Source organism: Podarcis raffonei, chromosome 6, assembly GCF_027172205.1.
Source record: "Podarcis raffonei isolate rPodRaf1 chromosome 6, rPodRaf1.pri, whole genome shotgun sequence".
Lineage (NCBI taxonomy): Eukaryota > Metazoa > Chordata > Lepidosauria > Squamata > Lacertidae > Podarcis > Podarcis raffonei.
Genome location: NC_070607.1, coordinates 14,799,662 through 14,826,187, shown reverse-complemented (window position 1 = coordinate 14,826,187; position 26,526 = coordinate 14,799,662).

Below are 26,526 nucleotides of genomic sequence, written 5' to 3'. Positions count from 1 at the left end.
TACCCCTCCCATCTTCCCTGGCTTTTGGTCATGCAGTCTGAAGCTGGAGACTGGAGACCAACAGGATCTGATGTCAGGGACTGGCTTGTTGAGGAGGAATAGTGAGAGGCTACAGCCAGGGAGAAGCATCAGAGAAGCATCAGAGGAAGAATGGTGGGAGGCTCCAGCTGGGGAACCTCCAGGGAAGCATCTGTTACATGTAGCAGAACAAAAGGCATGGAGAGTCCCTCCCTGAAGGAGTTTGAGACTATTGGGAAGACAGCCAGCTGGAGAGGAGCCTTCGGAGGACGTGGGAGGCTCAGTCCTGGTAACTGCTTCATCAGGCTTGTCCTATCGTGGAGTTCTCTGTTGTGTTTTGTCTCTCTGAATAAAGAATCATCCTTACCGCTCATCTCTGAGTTTCTGTGCTGAACTGCAGCTGAACCAGCCTTGACATCTGGTGGGCCACAGATTCCCCATCTGTGATAAAAGCCGTCCCATTTGTTGAGTCCACTAGAGAAACCTTATTGCAGGTTCTACTGCCATTGAAATGGGTTGTTCTTGGCTATTAATGAATCAAGAAGAAGAAGAGGAGGAGGAGGAGGAGGAGTTTGGACTTGATATCCTGTCTTTCACTCAACTTAAGGAGTCTCAAAGTGGCTAACAATCCCCTTTCCCTTCCTCCCCAACCTCAAACACTCTGTGAGGTGAGTAAGGCTGAGAGACTTCAGAGAAGTGTGACTGGCCCAAGGTCACCCAGCAGGTGCATGTGGAGGAGCGGGGAAGTGAACCCGGTTCGCCAAATTACGAGTCCACGGCTCTTAACCACTACATGACACTGGCTCTCTTGTAAGGGGGGATCTAGCTGATTTGGGAGGACAGTTAAAAGCTCTCTGAGTCTTTGGTGTCCCTATGTTTATCCCAGGCTTCTGCCAAGGCTCCCACCTCTCAGCCTAGCAATCCCAAGAACAGAAAGACTCAGGGAGAGGGGTAGGCAGGAGGGAGAGCTAAGACAGCATTCTCTCAATCTCTTGAGCTGAGTCTCCTGCTTTAATTGTTGTGCTGTTTTAATGGGATTGTTTTATTCCATAGCTTAACCATGGACATTTATATTTCTATGTTTCAATGGGATTGTTTAATTGTGCATTTCAATGATGGATGTATTCTTTAGATAGTATGTACGGTATTTCATCCATGCCCTGCAGTTGGTTTTTATGTTTTATAAGCCGCTTATACGTCATATTGGCACATATAAACTAATAGACCGTCATAATAACTGGCAGTTATGGCATTCCAAGGCACCACAGCTGTGGTGAGTACCATTAAGCAGGAGAAGTAGGCCTAGGATGGCAAGAAGTAAGCGGACTGGTAGACAAAACTTAGTGGGGGGTTGCCATTCTCCCACTCCACAAAACCCTCAGACTAACTCTGCATCATGATGGCAGCATTGATTCAAAGGGAGAAGGCAAGGCAAGGGGATGCACAGCTTGTAGTAGAAGCAAAACAATATTTTTAAAAAATAAAAAAGAGGAAAACTACTACCCCCAAAAAAAGTCATGTAGCTTCTATTGTTTTATTCTGTTTATTGCAGACCCACAGCCAGCCCCCCCCAATTGTGCTCACTTGAGGAGCAAAACAATGTGGGGGTCGCTGTCCTGAGTGAAAGAGAGAAGGGGAGGTATCTGTCATGAATGAGCCAGCCACCAGGGAAGGTTTGCAGCCAGCCCCCTCTGAAGGGTTGCAACCAGATCCCAATGAAGGCTTGCAACAAGTTGAAGAAAGCTGCCAGGAACAGAGGGGGTTAACTGCCAGGTAGGATGAGCATCAGCGAGTGCCAACTCCCCCACCCCTTGGAATGCCAGTTGATAAGAGAATGGCTGGGAGTCAGCCGGAACCCAGGCAAGGCTATACTGGTGTGAACACAGAAGGAAACAGTTTGTCAGAATGGGAAGAGATTGGAGCTCAGCCAATCCCTCCTAAGAATAGACTAAGGGGAGGGCTGTTAGACTGGAAACAAGGCAAAAGGCACAAAGTGAGAAAGTTCAAGATCTTCTGTAACCAGAAGGGAAGCTCAGAAGGGTCATCATGATTGATGAGATTGGCAGCTTGTTAGAGCCGTCCGGAGAACTCTGTTTCTTTTTGCAATAATTCTTCCTTTTTAATTCACTGTGTTTTCAAGACAGGAACCGGGACTCCTGAAAAGCTAGTGTCTAAAAACCTAGATTGGTGATTTTGGAATTGGATACCTTTTAAGCCCCAGATTCAAAATGTTTAGCAAATGGAGGATAAGGCTATCAATAGCCGCTAGTTGGAGTTTATGTCTCTGGATACCAATTGCTGGGAATCACAAGTGAGAAGAGAACTGTTGCAGTTAAATCCTGATTACAGGCTTTCCATTGGCATCTGGGGTGGATCTACGCACAGTGGAAAACCCCCGCTATAAGTAAGTCAGAAATTAAATTGTTATAACAAAAGGGGGAAAAAACACTATGGAAAATCAGATAGAAATTTTCTTTTGCTCTCCAGTGCCATCTGGTGTTGCATGTTTATAACACATTTAAAACACTGTTTGTTTGTTTGTTTGTTTTACTAATGTAGCTGAATCCTTGGTTGGCCACTGTAAGACCAGGATGTTGGGCAAGATGGTGTGATCCAGCAGGGCTCTTCTTATGTTTTTACATCTCTTCCCTTTGTCTAGTTGACACACATATTTGCCTTGGACTATAACCGACAGAGAAACAGGCCATATGTCTCATACCCTTGAACATTCTGAACTACAACAATGCTTTGGGAGCTTCTATTAAATGACTTAGCAGATGCAATCTTATTTCTTTTATAAAAATAAATGAAGACAAGACAGGAGAGAAGATCAGATAAGTCAAATAAAACTGGCAGAAGTGGTCTAAAGGTTGACTTAACCTTTCTGCAGGTGCTATAAAGGATAAGTCATCAGTTTAAAAAGAAAAGAAAAAAATTCAATGAATGCTCCAAATGTTCTTAAAAGGCATTTTCATTAACTTCGGTTTCCTTCAAGGCTCCTCTAATAATTCATTAGAGGCATCACACAAAATGAAATGAATGGCACAAAAAGTGAGTTGTCTGTGGCACAAATTATATTTGTGCCAGGCTTTTGTGGTCCTACTTTATTATAATAGATTAGGATCGTGGATGTATGCATCACAATACTCTGGGTAGCCTCTGGAAAGAGGGACCCAAGCCTTTGCAAGGTTGGAGCAAGTGTTTCCCCATGATCAAAACAATCCAAACCTGATTGCAGACTGTAGTGGTGACTAGAACAATTTGAGCCAGTACAATGATTGGGGGATGACATTTCCCCCTTTCTCAAGTTTGGAGAAGAAAGTTCTCTGCTGAAGGCTTTCTACTCTCAACTAAGCATTGCAATGTTTTACATTTCAAAAGGAGCTTCAGGAGGGGGCAGTTCAAAGCAGAGAATTGATAAGAGAAGTGGTGCTTAACCCCATTCCCAATCAGATATTTCTCCACTTCAAATCAATACACACACACATAGCACAATTCCCCCTAGGAATCCAAAATTAGCTTTGAGAACCCACCTTCACTCACTACTTCTCCAAATTGAATTCTCCCTTTCTGAAGTAGTTCGCTCCCCCTCCCCCCATTTATTATTATTGTTATTACAAAAGCCAGGATTGAATCTGTTCCTACCTAGGGCTGCCATACGTCTGGATATCCCAAGACATTACCAGGATTTCAAAGATGGAACTGACATCTGGGGGGAGGGGCGATTCCTGAAAGGTGGCAACTCTATACTCCTACCCCCCAGAAGAATACCAGCAATCCCAGTTACCAGAGGCAAGGGAAGTGTGTGTGGCAGAAACAGTGGCTGTGGCAATGGGACGGATTTTCTGACAGTCCACTGTGGGATAAGGTGTGATTTGACTCACCATGCCATACAACTTGCTGCAGATTAGGGATACAAAGTCTAGCAGTTTAAAAAATGCCCCGGAAATGTATCTTTATATCAATGGAATCCCCCCCCCCAATACCGATTCAGAAGCTCAGAATGTTATTTGCAAGTGTTGTTTTACAAAATGCCTCAAGGAAATCAACAACTATCTGACTTTTAGAAGACATCTGAAGGCAGCCCTGTTTAGGCAAGTTTTTAATGTCTGATGTTTTATTGTATTTTTAATATTTTGTCGGAAGCCGCCCAGAGTGGCTGGGGAAACCTAGCCAGATGAGCAGGGTATAAGTAAGTAAGTTACTCTTTGTTCCACACTTGGTTCTTCAGTATGGCCTCCCCTAAACTCTGGAGCCCCCTGCCCACTGATATTAGGCAAATACACTCACAATATTGTTTTTGGTCCCTGCTTTAAACTTTTTTAGTTAAGCAAGCCTGCTGATACCTGCACATTTGAAATGTATCTTAATATGTTACTGGATGGCAGCTATTAACCTCTTAACAAAGCAAAACAAAACAAAAAATCCCATGGGTTTTATCACTTGTGCAAATTTCTCTCACACCTTCCATCCCTGCAGTATGAGAAAACACCTAAAACTATTTTATGAAAAAGAAATTAAGAAGAGTAGTTGTTTTCGTATCCAAACTTTATCTAATTCAACCACAACTCTACCTTCATCTTCATTAACTCAAACTTTCTCTAGACATTAAACTAAATTTGGCCCTGTATTATCAGGGAACTGTTAAAATTAATTTTCAGGAAAACGCTATTCTAAGTGAGGGTCCTTTAAGTGAGCAAGCATACAATCTGTCTACAGCAGTAAAGTTTTATCCACAGTAAAACACCTGAGTAACAAGAGGCAAGAAATAAGGCCATTTCATCATTTAAACTGCAACCACCTCTTTATTTCCTGCTACACTTTTTTTTAAAAAAAAGGCTTGGAAATGTTTAAAATTGAGATGGTTCTCCCACTGATAAAATACAGTGAAGTGGAGGAAAAAGCAGGAGGGGGAAATCAATACCCAAAGAACTACTTACTACTTTATTTTTCTCCTTCTAGATCTTATGCGCTTTCTTATACTGTATATGGTTGAACAGTCTTCTTCTTCTTCTTTTTAAGTGACTTATTTTTTGCAGCTGTCCTTTTGGGCAAGAATATATTTTGTAGATGTAGTTCTTTCTTTTCTGTTACATTTTTATTTCTTGTATGGGAAATGTTGTATGAGGGATGGGCTTTCTGTTCCTTTTCCTCTTCCCATGTAACCCCAAAATCTGCTCCAGAGAGCCCCCCAAACATCGGATCTGATTTTGAGGGTTCAGGGGGCTGGTTTGGAAGGGACAGGAGAATTGGGCACATGGAAATTGCTTGCACAACCACAGCTGCAATGTTGGATACTGCTTATATTTTCTAAGGGGGTGGGGAACTACTGTCTGGTCTAGAGCAATCTTCTTTCTTTCTTTTTGTGAAGCCCCAGACATGCTTGGATTATAAAACTGTGGTGTTGCTTTTGAAAAATGTAAGATATTGATCCCAAACTTGGAGCATAGCAATTACCTCTTATTTTCTTCAAAGTTTCATCACATTTTGAAAGATAGGCATTCATGAAGCATTGTCAAAGCCACCAGGAATGATTCCTTTCTGGTGCTCTAAAATTGGGTTGTACTGGATGATTCAGGAGGAACACACAGCAGTAAGCTTCGCAGGCACACTGGCAACTTCTTACCTAGAGCAAAGATCTTGCAAAGCCACTATCTTTCAAAAGGGCAAAGAGAAAGGAGAAAGGAAGGTCGCAGTTCTGTGCGCATGTGACTATAGTGCTTTGCAATATCAGCAATATGGACATGGCTAACGACAAAGCATTTAATGTGTGGAGGGTCATGACACAGTGGCAAGACATAGAGCAGGGGTTGGCAAGGCTTACTGGGCATTGGCTGGATCACTGGGCCGGACCAGTGCAAGGCAACACTGGAAATTGCATCTGTGCATGTCTGTGGCACCAAAAATTACTTCTGCATATGCCTGGACGCCGAAAACCACACCTGTGCAGAAGCGATTTTCGGCATCTGGGCATGCGCTGAAGTGATTTCTGGCACCGTGGGCATGCACAGAAGTGGTTTCCGGAGCCGCGGAAGAGAGTCCCCTGCCGTGTTGCACCAGTTTAGCGCAACACGCGGGGACTCGCCAAGCGGATGGCTCAGTTCAAGGGCGGCTCGTGGGCAGGTTAAACGGCCTCTGTGGGCTGCTTCCGGCCCATGGGCCGCAGGTTGGGGACCCCTGACATAGAGGATAGAGCCAGCATGCTCACTCCCATAAGGGGAGTATAGTCATCCTTGGTTCTTGAATGGAATCCATTCCAGAAGTCCGTTCGACTTCTGAAAGCATTAGAAAACCAAGGAGCAGCTTCTGATTGTCTGCAGGAGCTTCCTGCACTCAGGCGGAAGCTGCAGAAGACACGTCGAATGTTCGGCTTCCAAAAAAGTTCACAAACAGGAACACTCACTTCCGGGTTTGCAGCATTCAGGAGCCAAAACTTTCAAGTCACATGGCGTTCAAAAACCAAGGTAGGACTGTAGTAGCTTTTTCCTGAGTTATGCATAGTGATACAGCGGTTTCACCCTTGAAGCCCTTGTGATGAGAATTTGAAGGTGACTCTTTATTTGCAGGATGGCAACTATTAGCAAGCAGTAGTATTTATGCATACGAAGTCCAATGCAATGTGTTTCTTCTTGCTTCTTGCTTCCAAAACTCCTTCATACCCAAGCATAAGTTATCAGTCCATTGCTGGCCTGTGTTCACACTCTGCAAAACAACAGCAAAATAACCAGCTAACCTCCAATTTCCACCCCTCTTATCTAAAAGACACATGCACACTCACTTTTAAAGGGAGTTAACAAATGAACAAGGCAATGATTCAGTGTTTCTGTGAGCTTAATTGGAGTCACAAGATTTTGCAGATGTCACATTACGTTGCATAGGTTTTCTTTTCCCCAGTGCAATTTATTCTTTGCAAAATACATTTTCTAACAAATACAGCACAAATACTAAGAGGGCGTAACACCTGAAGAAGGTTCTTAACTCATACAGTGGTACCTCAGGTTAAGTACTTAATTCGTTCCGAAGGTCCGTACTTAACCTGAAACTGTTCTTAACCTGAAGCACCACTTTAGCTAATGGGGCCTCCTGCTGCTGCCGCGCTGCCAGAGCACGATTTTTGTTCTCAACCTGAAGCAAAGTTCTTAACCCGAGGTAAGATTTCTGGGTTAGCGGAGTCTGTAACCTGAAGTGTATGTAACCTGAAGCATATGTAACCCAAGGTACCACTGTATATCTGTTGAGGAATATTTTGTATAGTTAGTAAGAACAGGGTTGACCTAACCCATTTACATTTGAATAAATATGACCTTCTCACCATTGCTCTGTCTCTCAAGTATTTTTTTCAGTGTGTTGGTAATAGAACCTGGATGGGTGTGACCACACAAGAAATTAATAATAATAATAATAATAATTAATAATAATAATAATAATAATTTATACCTCCCTCATCTGGCTGGGTTTCCCCAGCCACTCTGGGTGACTCCCAACAAAACTTTAAAAACACGGTAAAAGATCAAAAATTAAAAACTTCCCTAAACAGGGGTGCTTTTGGGGTCTTCTAAAAGTCAGACTATGGGTGCATTCAGAATGGGTATTATTGCTTTAGTTTTCCTAGTTATAATGCTAGCAATTCTGTCCCTGTTTCTAGTGTTTTACTTTGCATTGTCTATTCTTTTATGAAACTGCAGCGTTTTGATCAACAGACCACCATGACATGCTAAATTTCATTCATGCCAGTGGGCATCATGTGACAGAACAGCAGAAGTCATTGAACATGGTGCCACCCGTTATGGGCATGTCTGTTGTGCCATTACTAACCCATGAAAATAGCAGGAAATAACAGTATGTTGGAATACTGCCTCAGTTTTTATCACATGGCATGATCCATGAAAACAGTGGGAAAATTACAGTTCAAAAGTACTTCATGATTTCCCAAGCTAATGGGGTTGCAAACAAGGTGGTTCCCCCCCTCTGAAAAAACTTAACTCAGAAATGAATGTTAAACTTCTGCTACATTTCCAGAAGTGGCTTTTACATTGTGTGATAGAGCACATAAAATGTGGAAATTATCAGGTAAGGAAATGTCAGGAAAGTAGGATAAAGTGCTGTCTGAATTAAGACTAATGTTGAACAGCCTTCCTCCTGGTAACTATGAATAACTTTGGGTTTTAGAAGAGTCCTAGAGTGCAGTCCCGAGGGATGCGGGTGGCGCTGTGGGTTAAGCCACAGAGCCTAGGACTTGCCGATCAGAAGGTCGGCAGTTCGAATCCCCACGACAGGGTGAGCTCCCGTTGCTCAGTCCCTGCTCCTGCCAACCTAGCAGTTCAAAAGCACATCAAAGTACAAGTAGATAAATAGGTACCGCTCTGGCAGGAAGGTAAACGGCGTTTCCGTGCGCTGCTCTGGTTCGCCAGAAGCGGCTTAGTCATGCTGGCCACATGGCCTGGAAGCTGTACGCCGGCTCCCTCGACCAGTAAAGCGAGATGAGCGCCGCAAACCAGAGTCGGTCACGACTGGACCTAATGGTCAGGGGTCCCTTTACCCTTTACCTAGAGTGCAGTCATATATATATATATATATATATATATATATATATATATATATATCCAGAAATAGGTCCTATTGGGTTCGGTACAACTTATTCCCAAGAAAGTGGGCATTGCAACCTTAATCTCATACTGCAGGGAACCTAATTTCAATATAACATCTGATTTTAATTGCTGCCTATTTTTTGCAAGTATTACATAGACAGGATTAGGCCTTTTTGCATTTTTTTAGGGGTGTGTGTGAAGGCAACACCCACTAGCAGTACTGCAGGAATTTTAATATTCCAATAAGGCCCAGGAAAAGATAATAATTTAGCATTAGAGAGTATATATATATATATATATATATATATATATATATATAGTCTCAACCTAAGTTAGCATATGTTTAGTTGAAACATTCCTAGGCTAAGCAAAATAAATGTCCCTCTCCTGTCATGACCCCATTCCAACACTGAAAAAAGTGTACAGGGATGGGGTGAATTCTGAAGCCACATGAAACTGCAACCCACTTAGTTCACCATGTTGTTGTTGTTGCTGCTGCTGCTGTTTTTCATTTCCCAATAATGGTCTGGAATTACATCATTTTGAAAAGCAATCTGTCACACACACACCACTACCCAAGTGGACATTTGTCAGAACCCTGCATAGCCTTGTTCTTGGGCAAGATAGAAAATTTGGTCATCAACTGCAGGAGCCAAGAGGAGCACGAGGATGTTACATACCCCCCAGCTTCAAAATTCATCCCACCTCCAAAAAGTGACCTCTTCATCATCATCATCATCATCATCATCATCATCATCATCATCATCATTAAAATTATTATCTCTGAATGAGATGATGTTCTTTTTTCATTATGCAGCCTAGGAATGTATTAGAAATAGAGATGCAGAGTTGCCATTAATAATCTTCCAATTCTAAATTCATTTAATTTCATTGTGTTTCTCTTCCCTGTTTCATGTCGGATTTAATAGTGACTCATAGGACTTTTATTTTGTCATAAGAATCAAATTCTAAAGCCTGTGACTACTGTTTCTGTAAGTGATAATCACACCTTTCATTTCACCCTGATTTGTAAGAGGTATGCTTTGAAAACTTGCTAGAAAACTTGCTTTTTCTAATTGTTCTGGGTAGAATTACCAACATCAAATTTCACCAAATGCAACTGCAAGATGAAGAGAAACAATCCATGGGAGGCAAAAGCACTTGATGAGATTAGCAAAGTAACTCTTCGTCCCTCTCTGCAGGACCTGATCTCATATGGGTGGAAAGAGGTAGGAAAGGGATGTCAAAAAGAAAGAGAGAAGGAGATGGCAGGAAGAACAGAGAAAGAGAGAAAGAGATGGCAAAAGGAGAGGAGGAAAGAGTAGTATGTGCCCCCCCCCAGCAAATTAGTCCCTCAAATTATTCTTGAGGGAATGGGGCCCTCAACAGAAGAAGGTTGCCCATTTCAGGTCTGGGCTAAGAACATTTAATAACACTTTCCACCTCATATGCCTTCATTAGTCACCACTGACATTGTATATTTTGTTTTGCTTTTGAGGAATTAATTTTCTCTTATTGCCAGCTACCTTGGAGGTCTGCTGTTGGGGAGAAAAGTGGAATATGGATATTTAAAATTAATAAACCACGTGAAGTTATCTTCTGAATGAAGTAGCAGTGAATATCATTACTTGATGAAAAGCTAAAGGAAGATTGCACCCACTGTCTCTCGTCTAGTTTGGGGAGGTTCCCATTGCCTCACATGCTCAGATTCAGTCACATCAATGTCAGAAGCACTCTCCTCATTCCCTCACCATGAAGATACAGCAGGTTAATATGTGCATGGCTGCCTGATTTTCCATGGTGCAAAGACATGGCCCTTCGACAGAACGTTTGTTGTGGGACTGGGGAAAGAGGGACTTCCCAGTTTGAATGTTAATGGTAAGGCATAGTTTGCCAGACTGAGAAAGTCAACAGTAAAATCTGAGTGTGGAAGTGGGGAGAGAGGGAGTGCATGAGACTGTCGCAAATTCCCAGTCTTCTGGGTCATAGGTTGAAAGATCAGAAAACAAACATTTAGTCCTTCCGCTCTGGCACATGGTCTTCCTCTTTCTTCTTCTTTGGCACATGGTAATGGGAGATTCGCCATGTAGATTGGGGACCTGTGGCCCTGCAGATGTCATTGGCTTATGCCTCCCATCGCCCTTCATTGGCAATGCTGGTTGGGGCTGATGGGCGTTGGAGTCTGACAACATCAGGAGAGCAATGATTCCCATTTTGCTATAGCTGGATCTGAAGGCTTAAGGTCTTGCTGCAGGGTGCTTTTAAAAAACAACAACCAGAGGAGTGTAGGATCTGGAAACCCCCAGTCATTCCTTGATATGGGCTTCAGAGACCTGGAACACTGTTGTGCAGATGTGGTTCACCTGGGGACCATGTGGACTCATGCTGTTTGCTATAGTTCTACACATCTGAGTCAAACAATGACCCTAAAGGCTTTTTAGAGGTTTTCCTAGGATTAAAATGAGGATGATGAGATAGTCCTTCACTGTAAAGAATTACCCATGGAGACTAATTACTTTTTCTAGCTGCTTTATTTCCTTTTAATCTCCAGCATCAGAGAATACTCACTATAATTAGTGCTGAGACAAAAAACGTCTCCCATTCGGTGTGTGAAATATGCTGTGAATTCAAGAATTGTAGAGTTGGAAGGGACCACTACAGTCATCTTGTCCAACCCCCTGCAATGCAGGAATCTCCACTAAAGCATCCATGACAGATGGCCATCCAACCTCTGCTTTAAAACCTCCAAGGAGGGAGAGTCCAGCAGCTTCAGAGGGAGTGCATTCCTCTGTTGAACTGTTCTTGCTGTCAGGAAATTCTTCCTGATGTTTAGTTGGAATCTCTTTTCTAACTTGAAGCCATCAGTCTGGCCCCTATCCTCTAGAGCAGGAGAAACAAGTTTGCTCCATCCTCCATGAGACAACCCTTATGATATTGGAAGATGGCTATCATATAACCCCTCAGGACTCAGCTGTACAGCTGCAAATAAAACATTTCGAATGTATTGTAAAGTGCAATATACAATTGTGATGCTATGAACTATAGCAAATTCAGTGCATTTTGCAAAGCAATTTTTTTAAAAAAAGCATTTTCACAATGTTTTTAATGTGTGTGGAGATTCAACCTCAGTCTCCTCTTTTCTAGGTTAATTATTATTATTATTATTGTTGTTGTTATTATTACTATTATTTATTTATTTATACCCACCCATCTGGCTTGGTTTCCCCAGCCACTCTGGGTGGCTTCTAACAAAAGCCTAAAATACATTAAAACATCATAAACATTAAACATACCCAATTCCCTCAACCGTTCCTGTTTAGGCTTGGTTTCCAGACCTTTGATCATATTCATTTTCTTAAACGTTATAATTAACAATGGTGAGAGCCAAAGTGGTGTTTTTGCCTCTAATAGATTTATTTATTTATTCCATAATCTATACAAATTTTTCCTTTACGTACCATCACCTTTGCATACCATAAATAAGCGTGCGAACCGAAAACATTATCATGGCTGTTGTGCCTCATTGCAAGGAAGCACAAAGCCTGTTTAAGTGCCAAGACCCCTGGAACCTCACACCCCTCAACAGACATTGGAATGGCCTCTCACAATATCGTTCCAGAATGTGCCTATGGGATAGGCTCGCTTTAAAATTCACAGACTGAATGGAATTCCTCACCCCACCCAAACTTTGTCTTCACCCATGCACACTTCCTTCCATCTAGGAGCAACAAGACCACAAGGGAAGGAGCCAAACTATTGACTCCTGCAGCAAGACCCAGGATTTCCTTCTATGCTCACAATGGTTGGAAAAATCACTTCCAAGGATAAGATCATGACCCAGGAGTAACATGTTTGTAATAGGACCTTTATTAGAATCAAAGAAAAATATATCCAAGTCAAAAAGCAGGTGTAACGTATCTATTTTTTTTGTACATTTTGGATTGTGGGGAAGGGAGAAAATGGGTCTTTTCAGAGAGGAGCTGGGCTGGAGATGCTGGACTTCCTATTGCTGCTGCCTATTGTTTTCTGCCTGGAAGAAAAAAGAAAAGATTCTTATTTTTTCATTCACTATGCATTTATTATTCCATTGATATCCCCTTTTCCCTGCAAGGATCTCAGGGCGGCTTACGTGAGTCCCCTCCCCTCATCCCATTCTCACAACAGCTCTGTGAGGTAGGCCTAGAGGCAGTGAGCACCCAAGGCCACCCATTCAGTTCTATGGGTGAGGGGGGATTTGAACCCTGGTCCCCTAGTCCTAGTCCAGCAGTCTAACTTGGGTTGCCAACCCTTTGAACCGATGGGCACACCTGCAAACCTGAGAGACTGCAGTGGGCACTACACCGTAATGGAAAAGGGCAGAAGTAAAGAGAGATGGTTCTCTCTCTGCTTCAAAAGGGATGTCCCTGAAGTCTTCTTGAATCAGTGATCTGCCTCCTTCCTCCCCAGCGAGCCAGATTCTCTCAGGCCTCACTGTTCCTCATGAACACAAGTGATCTCTTACCTTAGTGACATCCATCTCCTGAGCCTTGCGTCGAACATGGATTACTCTGATTTTGACTACCAGTTCCCTTTTTTTGGTCACAGCCACCAATTCCTCCTTCCTGTCCTCCTCCTCCTTATAGACCAGGGCATCATGTTTTGGTGGGTCACAGAAGGAGGCCAGCAGCCTGCACAGCCTTTGAAATCTAGGGAAGAAAAGAAAGAAGGTCAGGTAATGCATTATAGCTATTTCCTCAACACTTTCCATCTCTACACTGCATTGGGGGCACCTGGCCGCTGAACTTGCTTTCAGAAACCACTCATGGAGAGTGCATCTTGTCAAAAGACCCTCCAAAACTGGGAGAGGCCCTTCTTGTGATGATGTCCACAAGGGAGAAGGCAAGCCACTTCCCTCAAAACATCTAAGGTGGCCCTGAGGATTTTTGTTGTTGCAAAAACAAGCTCCTCTCGCCTGCACTAACTATCCGCAAATAGTTGCTCTTCCCAAAGTCCTCAGCCATGTCACTCAGCAGGGGGATATGTCACAACGGAGGACATGACACCATTACTTTAGCTACCTTGCTTAACAATGGAACAATGGGCATCCCTCCCCTTGATATACATTTTAAAATGTATTTTTAGGGGGTTAAACAGTTTTATTTAATTCATTAAAAAAAGTTCTAGACCCTTTTCATGCAGCACTGTGATTTTCTAGAAAGGACAGGAAACGCACACAAACATACACACTTTTCAACATGGAGGGGTCACCAAAGGAAAACACTTCTAGCCTCTATTTAAATCATGTTGCTAGTTTCGGCCGAGTTCTCCAATGTGTTATATTTTATACATTTATTTATATTTTATACAGCGGTATCTTGGGTTACAGAGGCTTCAGGTTACAGACTCTGCTAACCCAGAAATAGTACCTCAGGTTAAGAATTTTACCTCAGGATGAGAACAGAAATTGCGTGGCGGAAGTGGGAGGCCCCATTAGCTAAAGTAGTACCTCAGGTTAAGAACAGTTTCAGGTTAAGAACGGACCTCCAGAATGAATTAAGTTCTTAACCCAAGGTACCACTGTACTTTCTTTTTTATTTTATTTTTTGACAAAGTAATGATCACAAATAAATAAGAATAAAATTGTGAACCCCACGACTGAGACCATTCCATTGTAACTATCCAACCTCTCAAAATTCCAACACCTCTTGCGATGGTTTGACCCCTTTCTATTTAATAATAATAATAATAATAATAATAATAATAATAATAATAATAATAATTTATTATTTATACCCCGCCCATCTGGCTGGGTTTCCCCAGCCACTCTAGGTGGCTTCCAACAGAATATTAAAATACAATAACCTATTAAACATTAAAAGCTTCCCTAAACAGGGCTGCCTTCAGAAGTTTTCTGAAAGTCTGGTAGTTGTTTTTTCTCTTTGACATCTGGTGGGAGGGTGTTAACAGTACAAATTCTACAAACGCCCTCCATATCTCCTCAAAATCATTTCTCCTGCTTTTTCCCCATCTTACCTTAATGGCACATGTTAATTTATTATTAATAGCTATATCCCACACCTCTTTATACCATTCTTCCATTTTATATTCTGCTTCCCCCTTCCACTTCCTAGCTATCATAATTTGTGCAGCTGTCAATAAATTTGTGAGCAAGTCCTTCATAGCCTGTGAAGCTTCCACCCCATCATAAATTGATAATGATGCTACCTCTGGACTTTTGTCAGCTTTAACCCAGTGATTTCCGTTATCTCCTTAAACACCCTTTGCCATTTCTTTCTTATTCTTTTTTTACATATTTACACCCTCACCACATATGAACATAATTCCGTTTCCTGGCATCCAAGCCCATTATTTTAAGATGGAGCTCAGTCTTTTATGATGCTGGGTACCTAACGGGCCAACGAAAGGCCATTATCTTGACAAACAAAATGGTTCCACAGGCTTCCTCTCATACATTCTACCTCCAGTGATCCAGGATCACAGTGGGTTTCATCCACACTGACCCCCACCAAATTCATAGCAAAATGTATACTAGAAAATTTAGAAATAATCACTAATTTTTGACTGAGTATCATATAAACAGAAGGAAGAATACAGGCAACCATAGATTACCACAATGGTTCAGAAACTTCAGCTGGTTTCAGCATATAACGCCAATCCTGGCCCAACTGCACTGGTTGCCAATTAGTTTCTGGGCCCAATTCAACGTGCTGGTTTTGACCTATGAAGCCTTAAATGGTTTAGAACTACTACACCTCAAGAAGAGGAGGAGGAGTTTGGATTTGATACCCCTCTTTGTCACTATCCTAAGGAGTCTAAGGACTGTCTCTCCCCATATGAACCAGCCTGGGGGTCCACAAGAGGTCCGGAGGGTGGCAACATGTGAATGGGCCTTTTCTGTGGTGCTCCCCGCTTGTGGAATGCTCTCCCCAGGGAGGTTTGCCTGGTGCCTTCATTATACACCTTTAGGTGCCAGGCAAAAATGTTCCTTTTTAATCAGACTTTTGGTTGACCTGATCAACTTCCTATACCCATGCTTCCACATCTATATTATAACCAATATCTATTGCCCAATGTACTCTCCTCCCTCTTGTCCTAATAAAAATATATAAAAAGTTTGGTATCTTGATTTCTTATTTTTGGGGTAAGATTTGCCATTTCTGCATATTCCATAAGGTTTTGTATCCATTTCTTCTTTCACTGGGACTTCTTCTTCTTCTTCTTCTTCTTTCCATTTTTGGGCAAGTAACATTCTTGCTGCTGTAGATTCATTCCTACTGTTAGGGAAAAGAACCGCCAGGGATAAAAAAATTACCAAAGACCAGCATATTTGCAATAATAACCTTTATTAGAATAAAAAAAAATATTCAATTAGGGAAGGGGGAAACTGGGCCTTCGTGGGGAGAGCTGCTGGCCTCACTGTTGCCGCTGCCTGGAAGAGAAAAGAACAGAAAAGATTCTTAATATTTTCATTTATTATTACTGCAAGGATCTCCAAGTGGCCCACATTATTCTCCCTTCCTCATCCAATCCCTAAACTCTTCTTAAATCAGGGAGCTGCCTCCCCCGCCCCCAGCCAGCCAGATGCTCTCTGGCCTCCCTGTTCTTCGTGAACAAAGATCAACACTCACCACTGGTGGAAACACTGGTGGCATCCATCCCCTGGTCCTTTGGTCTCACATAAATTGTTCTTAATTTTATCTTCCTCCCATCTATGATGACACATTCTTCCCTCATACAGTCCAGGGGATGGATTTTAATGGAGCGGCAACAGGAGGCCAGCAGCTCTTGAATCCTGCGCAGACCAGAAAATCTAGGGAAGAAAAGGAAGAAGGTCACAAAATGGATTCTAGTTATTTCCTCGATACTCTCTATCTCTGCACTGCAAGCCATTTCCCTCAAAGCATCTAAGGGGGCCCGGAGGACAATCTTTAAAAATGAATCTAACCATGACCCGGTTCCCTATGTGTCTAAATCTTAAGGGATAGCTAAAGAAATAGGGGGAAGAATAAGAGATCCTACTTACAAGCTCGATGAAGAAACCTTCATTATGTTGAAAACCACAAGCGTCAAACTAGCTCTTCTCTCACTAAATTCAAATAGTTGCTCTTCCCAAAGTTCTCAGCCAAGTCACTCAGCAGGGGGACGTGTCACAATGGGGGACATGACATCATCACTTTAGCTAGCCCGCCTAAGAATGGGCATCACTCCTCTTAATATTATTTTTTTCAAATGTATCTTTCAGTGGGTTAAGCCATCCCCGATCAGTCAAAACAAAGGGGGAAGGGGGCAGGAGATCTGTACCACCGGACGTCCCTGGTTCCCCTTCAGCAGTGGCAGCAGCAGCAACAGTCAGCAGCGCGGAGCCAGCCTGGTAGCGCAGTTGGCTCTGGCTGGCTTCAGGAGCTGCTTGCTGCTGTGGCACCCGCCAGTTTGCTTCCCGGAAGTCCCCATATGATGTGTCTTGTGCGCAACATATCACATGGAGACTTCTGGCAAGGAAAAAGGGTGGGCGCCATGGCAGCGAGCAGCAAGCAGCTCCTGAAGCCAGCCAGAGCCAACTGCGCTACCAGGATGGCTCTGGGCTGCTGAGGCTGCCGCTGCCACGTTTCCCGGGGACAGATTTGCAAATACGGGGACATCTGGTAACCCTAATTTAGAAAAGATCCACAGCTGGCTTCATGCAGCACGGTGCATTTCTGGACAGGACAGGAAACACCTTGCAAACACACACTTTTCAACATGGAGGGGTCATCAAGAGACAACACTTCCGGCCTAGACTACGGCTAGTGTTTCTCACATAAGAGTTAAAAATAACCCCTCTCAACACCCTGTAGCAAACTTTCTAGTATTATGATGGACAGGAGCAGGACTTCACCCTTTCACCTCCTCATAGAATCATAGAATCATAGAGTTGGAAGAGACCGCAAGGGCCATTGAGTCCAACCCCCTGCCAGTCAGCCAGTTACAAATCCACTGAGTGGTAGCATAGTCAAGACCGCATTTTACCAGCTTCTTTACAAGAATATCATGGGGCACCTTGTCAAATGCCTTGCTGAAATCAAGGTAGGCTACATCCACTGTGTTCCCTTCATCTACCAGGCTTGTAATTCTGTCAAAAAACGAGATCAGGTTAGTCTGACATGACTTATTTTTCAGAAATCCATGCTGACTATTGGTGATCACAGCATTCCTTTCTAGGTGCTCACAGACTGTTTGCTTAATGATCTGCTCCAGAATCTTCCCTGGTATTGATGTCAGACTGACTGGGCGGTAATTATTTGGGTCCTCTCTTTTCCCCTTTTTGAAAATAGGGACAACATTTGCCCTCCTCCAGTCTGCCGGGACTTCGTCTGTTCTCCAGGAATTCTCAAAGATGACTGCCAGTGGTTCTGAGACCACATCTGCCAGTTCTTTTAATACTCTTGGATGCAGTTCATTTGGCCCTGGAGACTTGAATACATCTAGACTAGCCAAGTATTCTTGTACTATCTCCTTAGTTATTCTGGGCTGTGTTTCCTCTGCTGAATCATTTGCTCCAAATTCTTCAGGTCGGGCATTGTTTTCTTTATCGGAGAAGACTCAGGCAAAGAAGGCATTGAGGAGTTCAGCCCTTTCTGTGTCCCCTGTTTGCATTTCACCATCTTCTCCTCTGAGTGACCCCACTGTTTCTTTGTTCTTCCTTTTGCTACGAACATACCCATAAAAGCCTTTTTTGTTGCTTTTAACCTCTCTAGCAAGCCTGAGTTCATTCTGTGCTTTAGCTTTTCTGGCTATTTGTTTGAATTCCTCTTTGGTGGTTTCCCCCCTTTTCCATTTTTTGTACATCCTTTTTTAATCTTAACTCAGTTAAAAGTTCTTTAGATATCCACCCTGGCTTCTTTAGGCACCTTCCATGTTTCCGTCTCATTGGTATTGCCTGAAGTTGTGCTTTTACTATCTCCCTCTTAACAAACTCCCAGCCATCATGAACTCCCTTACCTTTTAGTATTACTGTCCATGGGATCTCACCCAGCACTTCCCTAAGTTTTATGAAGTCAGCTTTCTTAAAGTCAAGAAATCGAGTCCTAGTATGCTTGGCTGCTCCTTTCCGCTGTATAGTAAACTTCAGAAGAACATGATCACTCGCGCCTAATGATCCTTCCACTTCTACCCCACTAACCAGGTCATCAACATTGGTTAGGACCAGATCTAAAATGGCTGTTCCTCTTGTTGCTTCTCCCACTTTCTGGACAATGAAGTTGTCTGCAAGGCCAGTGAGGAATCTGTTTGACCTTATGCTCTTGGCTGAGTTTGACATCCAACAAATATCCGGGTAATTGAAGTCCCCCATTACTACTACCTCCCTTCCTTTTGCATGCCTGGCCATCTGTTCCAGGAAGGCATCATCTATGTCCTCCGTTTGGCTTGGGGATCTATAGTAAACTCCCACAATGAGGTCACTGTTATTCTTCTCTCCCTTAATTTTGACCCAAATGCTCTCACTTTGGCTTTGAGGTTCTAAATCTTGGATCTCTTCACAGGTATACACATCCCTGACATATAACGCCACTCCTCCTCCTTTCTTGTCTGGTCTGTTTCTCTGAAATAGATTGTATCCCTCAATTATTACATTCCAATCGTGGGACTTATCCCACCAGGTTTCAGTGATGCCTATTATGTCATATTTAGTTTGCTGTACCAAGAGCTCACGCTCATCTTGTTTATTTCCGATGCTTTGCGCATTAGTGTACAGACATTGAAGTCCATTAATCATTCCCCCGTGTCTCTTATTTAAGGATTTTTTCCTCCCACCACTAGGTCTGCGTGCTGTTTGCTCCATTCGGTCTATGACATTTGGATGATCATCTTCATCAATTGATAGACTCCTACCTTCAGGAGCACTGTCTCCCTCCCCCACATTAGTCAGTTTAAAGCCCTCCTGATGAGGTTTCTGAGATTTTTGGCAAAAACATTCCTCCCAAACGTTGTGAGGTGCAGCCCATCGCTTGCCAGAAGTCCATCTTCAAGAAACTGCAGTCCGTGATCTAAGAATCCAAACCGTTCCTGTTTACACCATTTGCGAAGCCAGTTGTTCACTTCCACTATTTTTCCCTCTCTCCCTGGGCCACGTCGTTCAACTGGGAGGACAGATGAGATGACAATTTGTGCATTTAATTGCTTCAATTTTCTGCCCAGAGCCTCGTAATCTCTTTTGATCTTCTGGAGGCTATTGCTTGCAGTGTCATTGGTTCCCACATGAACCAAGAGGAAGGGGTATTTGTCAGTGGGTTTTATGATTCCTTGCAGTCGTTCAGTTACATCTTGGATCTTAGCCCCGGGGAGACAGCACACTTCCCGAGACATCTTGTCAGGCCCACAGATCACTGCTTCTGTTCCCCTCAGTACAGAATCCCCTATCACCACTACACGCCTCCTCTTAGGTCTGGTCGGGGTTCTTCCGTGAGCTGTCCGTTCCAAGGTTGCCTGCACATTCCCTGAGGACTGACTTTGCTGCTCGTCTTCATATACCTGATCGACTGTAATGAGGGAGAGATCCTCAAATGGAGTCTGCTCTTCGTCTTCCATGCTAGGGGAGAGGACCTCAAAGCGATTGTGTATTTCTAAACAATCAGAGTGAACCCTGGGCCTCCTACTTCTTTGAGTCACGTTTCTCCATATATCTGGCTCCTGTGTTGGTGAACTAGCCTCCTTCTCAGGGGAGTCCCCTGTCTCCTCCTTGGTGGAGACGGTGTGCTCTGTTGCTTCCAAGAAGAGCTCCAGCTCTCTAATTCTTTGGAGCGTAGCTACACGTTCCTCCAGTTGCTGGACTTTGTCTTTTAAGAGGGCAATCAACATGCAATTGCTGCAGGTAAAGCTGCCTGCAACCTTTGGCAAGATGGCAAACATTGCGCAGGAACCACAGGCAACTGCAGCTGTTCCCTCACCCTCCATCTTGAGAACGTCCCCCTGTTTCTTTCAGTTTCTGCCCAGTGTGTTTTGCCAATAAACAGCTTTCCTTAGGTTGCAAGGAAGTGAAATGTTATGACTTTGTGAGTGCCAGACTCCCCTTTGTCATGAGTTTCTGGGTGCCAGGCACTGAACCCCAGGACACTGAACATCTGGGGATTTAATCTAAGCCTTGTTTCAATGTACCCCAAGCTCTACATTGGATTCTTGGTTATTAAAATCTGTTTGGAACCATTTTATTTCATTCAGAAAAGAAAATCTGACATGTGGTTATCTTAAAGGTTTATAGGCAATGGGTGACATGTTTATTGATCCTTTTTGTAAGTTATTATTTGTCTACTTTAATGTATTATTTATATATAGTAATCAGTCAAGGGCTGGGGTGGGAAGCAGTTTTAAATATGACACTGGTGGATGGCTGTCATTGATCCAGATCCATTTCATAGAATCATAGAAACAGGAAGTTCCGACTGGCCGGACCAGACATCCCCTTTTTATGTGCACTCTAGGGATGTTGTACTTGACTGCTCTGTGTTTCACATCCCACACTCTTCAGATTCAGTCAATCAATCAGCTACAAATGTATCTAACAGTTACATCATCCATCCCACCTTTTACCAGCTTCTCCACAAGTATATAATGGAGGATTTTGTAAAAATCTTACTGAAATCAAGATACACTACAGATCTCTTGACCTTAGATGTTCATGAAAAGTTATATTACATAAAGAATACAAAATAAAACAGAGATTCTAGTTAGCATGATGGAACTTCCTCAGGTCATATGCAGAGTAACATAACATGACCCACCATAGACTAGTTTAGGGTTACAAGGAGACATGCTAGAGAGGAATCCCCCACCCAAGATGAACTTCTATTTGTCTCTCATTTTTAATATATTTATTTATTTTATTTACTTAATTATTATTTAAACTAAAATACAAAGAGGGGAGGAGGACAGAGTAGAGTGGACCGAGTGGTGGTTGACTGATTGCAGTACAGTGGTACCTCGGGTTAAGAACTTAATTCGTTCTGGAGGTCTGTTCTTAACCTGAAACTGTTCTTAACCTGAAGCACCACTTTAGCTAATTGGGCCTCCTGCTGCAGCTGTGCTGTGGCTGCACAATTCCTGTTCTCATCCTGAAGCAAAGTTCTTAACCCAAGGTAATATTTCTGGGTTAGCTTAGTCTGTAACCTGAAGCGTATGTAACCTGAAGCATATGTAACCCAAGGTACCACTGTATATTGAAAAATGGGGTGATGTGAATTTTTTTACCAAATTCATTCAGAAGTAAGTAGATTTTAGTTAGCATTTCAGTGATGAAACTTGGGTTCATGGAAAAGATACCAATTTGGGGGAAGAAGAAAAAACACTTTCCAGAGCTGCAAGGTATCTTTGGGGCTTTGAATTTCTACATTTAAAAAGTGAAACCCAAAACTCAAATTTTGTGGGATCAGCTTCAGTTGTTCAGCCTGAGATTGTAGACAGGACTTTTGCAGCAGTGTGTCTAAGTGCCCTCTCAATTCTTGTTCCTCGTGGCTGACAAAATCTAGCATTAGGGGACTGATTGAATGGGTTAAGGAGTGGCCATTACCTCACTGTGAGGTGATTGAAAGGGTGATGGCCAGCCATCCACGGGATGAATTTTTTTAAAAAACACATTATTGATGGTTGTTCCTGGCAACCCTGAAATGCTGGCTGAGAGAATGAATCTTTTAAACCATTTTTAAGAATGTTTTTAATTATGTGTTTGCTTCAACTGATGTGTTTGCTCTCCTAGGCTCCTTTGGGAGGAAGGGTGAGATATAAATTGAATAAATAATATTTTTGAGTGTGCATTCTTACATATATTTATGCAATTTAGCCTCTCTCTTTTTGTAAGATTTCCTTTAATATTTCCTATCATAGTTTCTCCTAGTACTGTGGACTTTAGTTATTATTCTGACATTGTTGGTGAAAAATGAACACCCATCTCTGAACCTAGCCACTTTTTATGTAATTTGTGTAGCTTACAGTCACATCAGAAGATTTTTTTATAAGTTATTAGTACATGGTATGGATGGAAGGAGGATTTCTGATGGAATTATGGCTGAGGATGGAGGGTTAAATCTCCCTTCCCTTTATGCTGAGGTCTGAGTGGAAATGATGTACCCTCCCAAAGCCTGAGATTAAATTTAAAACATTCTCAAACGTGGTCATAAGTCATTAACAATTAACATAACATATAACTAACACAATTATCGACACTTGGACTTATGGGCCAAAGAAGTGTGCTCTGCTTGCCTCGAATTCACACCAAGTTCAGATAAGAGTTTGAGTGGAAACCGAATAAATCAGTCCAATTCACCTCACAACTTTTCCTTAATGACACCCAACATGCAAAACTGCCTGCATAACAACAATCAAGGTAGGAAATAGATCCTTCCTCAAAGTTTAAAAATAAATCCCTAGCTGTGCAATATTAACAATTAACTATTTATCTAAAAATCTGAGGTCAGCTTGCCCCAGAACACTGAATAAAATGTGTCCAGATGGATCTCTGAGTGCCATTAGAAAGCTGGAGCTTGGCAACATGAATGCCAACTGCTGTTTTAAATTGGCATGTGAGGCCAGAGTAATGCATACCCAGTGTAATGACTGCAGAAGAGCACAGTGTGAAGCTCAGTAGCAAATAGTTTTGAAAACTGAGGTAATTTTTTCTCTGCGAGTATAATGTCTTGAATGGCAAATGGAACTATTGGACTGTGTGACATGTTCTCAAATGGGAAAAAATATATATCATATTGCTGAAAGTATGAAGACCAACTGCTACCATTAGTTTTTGGAGAAGTCAACAGGGTGGGCCACATTTTTGGGGGCTGGGCTGTCACATCATCCCAAGCAGTATATCATTCCAAGGCTCTTGTGACATTCCCCTCCCCCCCCCCACCTCATCTCAATTCAATATTAGGAAGACCAACATTTCTTAAGAGGTTTTGAGGACTTACTATTAGTATTGACAGCAGTTACTTGACTGTTTTATTTGCGTGGATAGGCGAAGACCCCCCAACCCTGGGTGACACCCGCGTGGAACAATGACTCAAGACAATGTGTTATGGGATTAAAATTTGGCCATGATTTTATTAAAACTTCAGATGTAGGGAGACCTTGGCTTAGGCATTGGGCTTTTAGCCGGGGATCTGGGGAACATCAGGGTTATCCAGAATGTGTAGGGATTGGGCTGGCTCTGGAGAACATCTGTTCTGCCCCCTATTTCACCCACTGTCGCAGGGGAGAGCAATGACAACCTAATGGTGTATGGCCAATGCCTCCCCTCAAAACAACCCCTTTAATGGGGAACCCTGGGATCGCTGCCGGAGGGGGGGTGTGGGTCACTGCTCCACACCCCCACACCCCCATTTAGGGAAGATAGACTAAATAGATTCCGCCCAAGGCCTGAAACTGCCAAAATTGTGACATTTTGGTACCGGGAAGGCAAAACCTGCCAATGCAGGAAAATTCCTTTCCGGCCCTTCAACAGCAACCATAACATAGCAGCACCCGCGTACCTGTGAAGAAGAGGTTAACCTACAAAAGAAGGCTTAACTGAGGGAGGGCAGGGTGGGAGAAGCTCTGAAGCCGACTGAAAACTCCCAGGTAAGTTCCGCCCACTATTGTGTGGGCTGGGCGATCCCTGCCCTTATCTGGCCAACTCTCTCCTGGCATCGCCTCCCCAGCTGGGATTGGGTAACTGGCAGAGGTAGGCGGCTACCTCCAGGTGTCCAGCCGGGGGGGGGGGACCCAGGCTGTAGTGCTAGGAGCTGCATGGGATTGGGGGGGCTGCACATGACCGCACAAAAGGCGCCTCCCATTTGATGTGGGGAGCGGTCATTCTTTCCTTCTTTTTTACTATTATATGGTTGCCTTTTGTGACAGCACAGAGCTCTTTTCACTGATTGCCAACAGACAGCAGCCACTCCCCATCACTGAATGTCCCAGATGCAGCATTATTCTTGAAGAAAGTAACACCTCCTACTGGCAACAGTCATCCCTCTCCCCCCAACACACAAAAATGCCCTGGAATGAGATATAGAGAGAGAGAGAGAGAGAGAGAGAGAGAGAGAGAGAGAGAGAGAGAGAGAATGTGTGTATGTGTGTGTAAAGTAAAGAGGGGAAAAGACCTGAAACCCATGTGGCAAGCAACAATCTTACAAAAGAAAGATTGGCTGCTGCTCATTTTGTTCCTTGTTAGTTTCACCTCCAAATTTCTTCCATCCTTCAGGTTGGTTCATGAAAGTTCTTATTGAAGACTTTTGGCTCAACCATACAAGCTTCTGATATAGCCTTCTACAATAGGAGTATAGCATCTAGATCAAGGGAAGTAATAGTGCCACTGTATTCTGCTCTGGTCAGACCTCACCTGGATAACTGTGTCCAATTCTGGGCACCACAGTACAAGAAGGACACTGACAAACTGGAACGTGTCCAGAGGAGGGCAACCAAAATGGTCAAAGGCCTGGAAACGATGCCTTATGAGGAACGGCTAAGGGAGCTGGGCATGTTTAGCCTGGAGAAGAGGAGGCTAAGGGGTGATATGATAGCCATGTTCAAATATATAAAAGGATGTCACATAGAGGAGGGAGAAAGGTTGTTTTCTGCTGCTCCAGAGAAGCGGACACGGAGCAATGGATCCAAACTACAAGAAAGAAGATTCCACCTAAACATTAGGAAGAACTTCCTGACAGTAAGAGCTGTTCGACAGTGGAATTTGCTGCCAAGGAGTGTGGTGGAGTCTCCTTCTTTGGAGGTCTTTAAGCAGAGGCTTGACAACCATATGTCAGGAGTGCTCTGATGGTGTTTCCTGCTTGGCAGGGGGTTGGACTCGATGGCCCTTGTGGTCTCTTCCAACTCTATGATTCTATGATCTAAAACTGCAAGGTTTTAGATTGGGCTTGATGAAAACATTGGGCTTGATCTCACATGCTTTACAAAGTTAAGTCCCTTAAAACAAACACTCCTCTGTCCAAGCTGACCAATGCAATTTCAGTGTGTCATACCATACGTTTATACTTATTATTTAGTTTCCCTACAGATGACTGTTGTTGTTGTTGTTGTTGTTGTTGTTGTTGTTGTTGTTGTTGTTGTTGTAATATCCCACTCTTCCTCTCAAAGTAGTTGACAGTTGTAGAATATCTTTACTACATTATCTAAAGTGTATAAAGACCATGCACAGGTAAAGGTAAAGGACCACTGGATGGTTAAGTCCAGTCAAATGCGACTATGGTTGTGGTACTCTTCTCGCTTTCAGGCCGAGGGAGCTGGCATTTGTCCACAGACAGCTTTCCAGGTCGTGTGGACCATGGTGGAAACACTGTTTACCTTCCCGCCACAGTGGTACCTATTTATCTGCTTGCACTAGCATGCTTTTGAACTGCTTAGTTGGAGGGAACTGGGACAGAGCAACGGGAAAGCAAAAGCTATACACACAACGGAAGTTCCCAGCAAGCTGTGCTGGCATGTAAACAGACATGTGACATGCAACAGTTCCATGTCTGCAAGTAAAGGTGAAATGGAATTTTCCAACACATTTGCCTTCTCAAATGCCTCAGAATCACATTGCAATCTCTTCTGTAATCTTGAGGGAAATGTTGACCTGACCACTGAGAGTGACTCCTCCTCAGCCTCTTAAATTTGAGAATGAAAAGTGCTGCTGCTGCATCACTACCTCACTGACAATGGTAAGCCCACCACCTCTGAACCCTTAAATCACAACAAAAAGACTCACAAGGGGGGGAAAATGTCCCTAGTTTGTTTGTTTTTTAGTCTACTGGTAAGACGCCACCCCCTGAACCTTTTAAGTCAGAAAAAAATGGTACGACCAACCCCTGGTAGCAAAAGGTAGATGCATTACTAAATTGGTGATAAGAGAGGGAAAGCATACTAAAATTCAGAAAAAAACTTCCCCATCAAAAATACTTCCAGTTTTGGTGCTTTT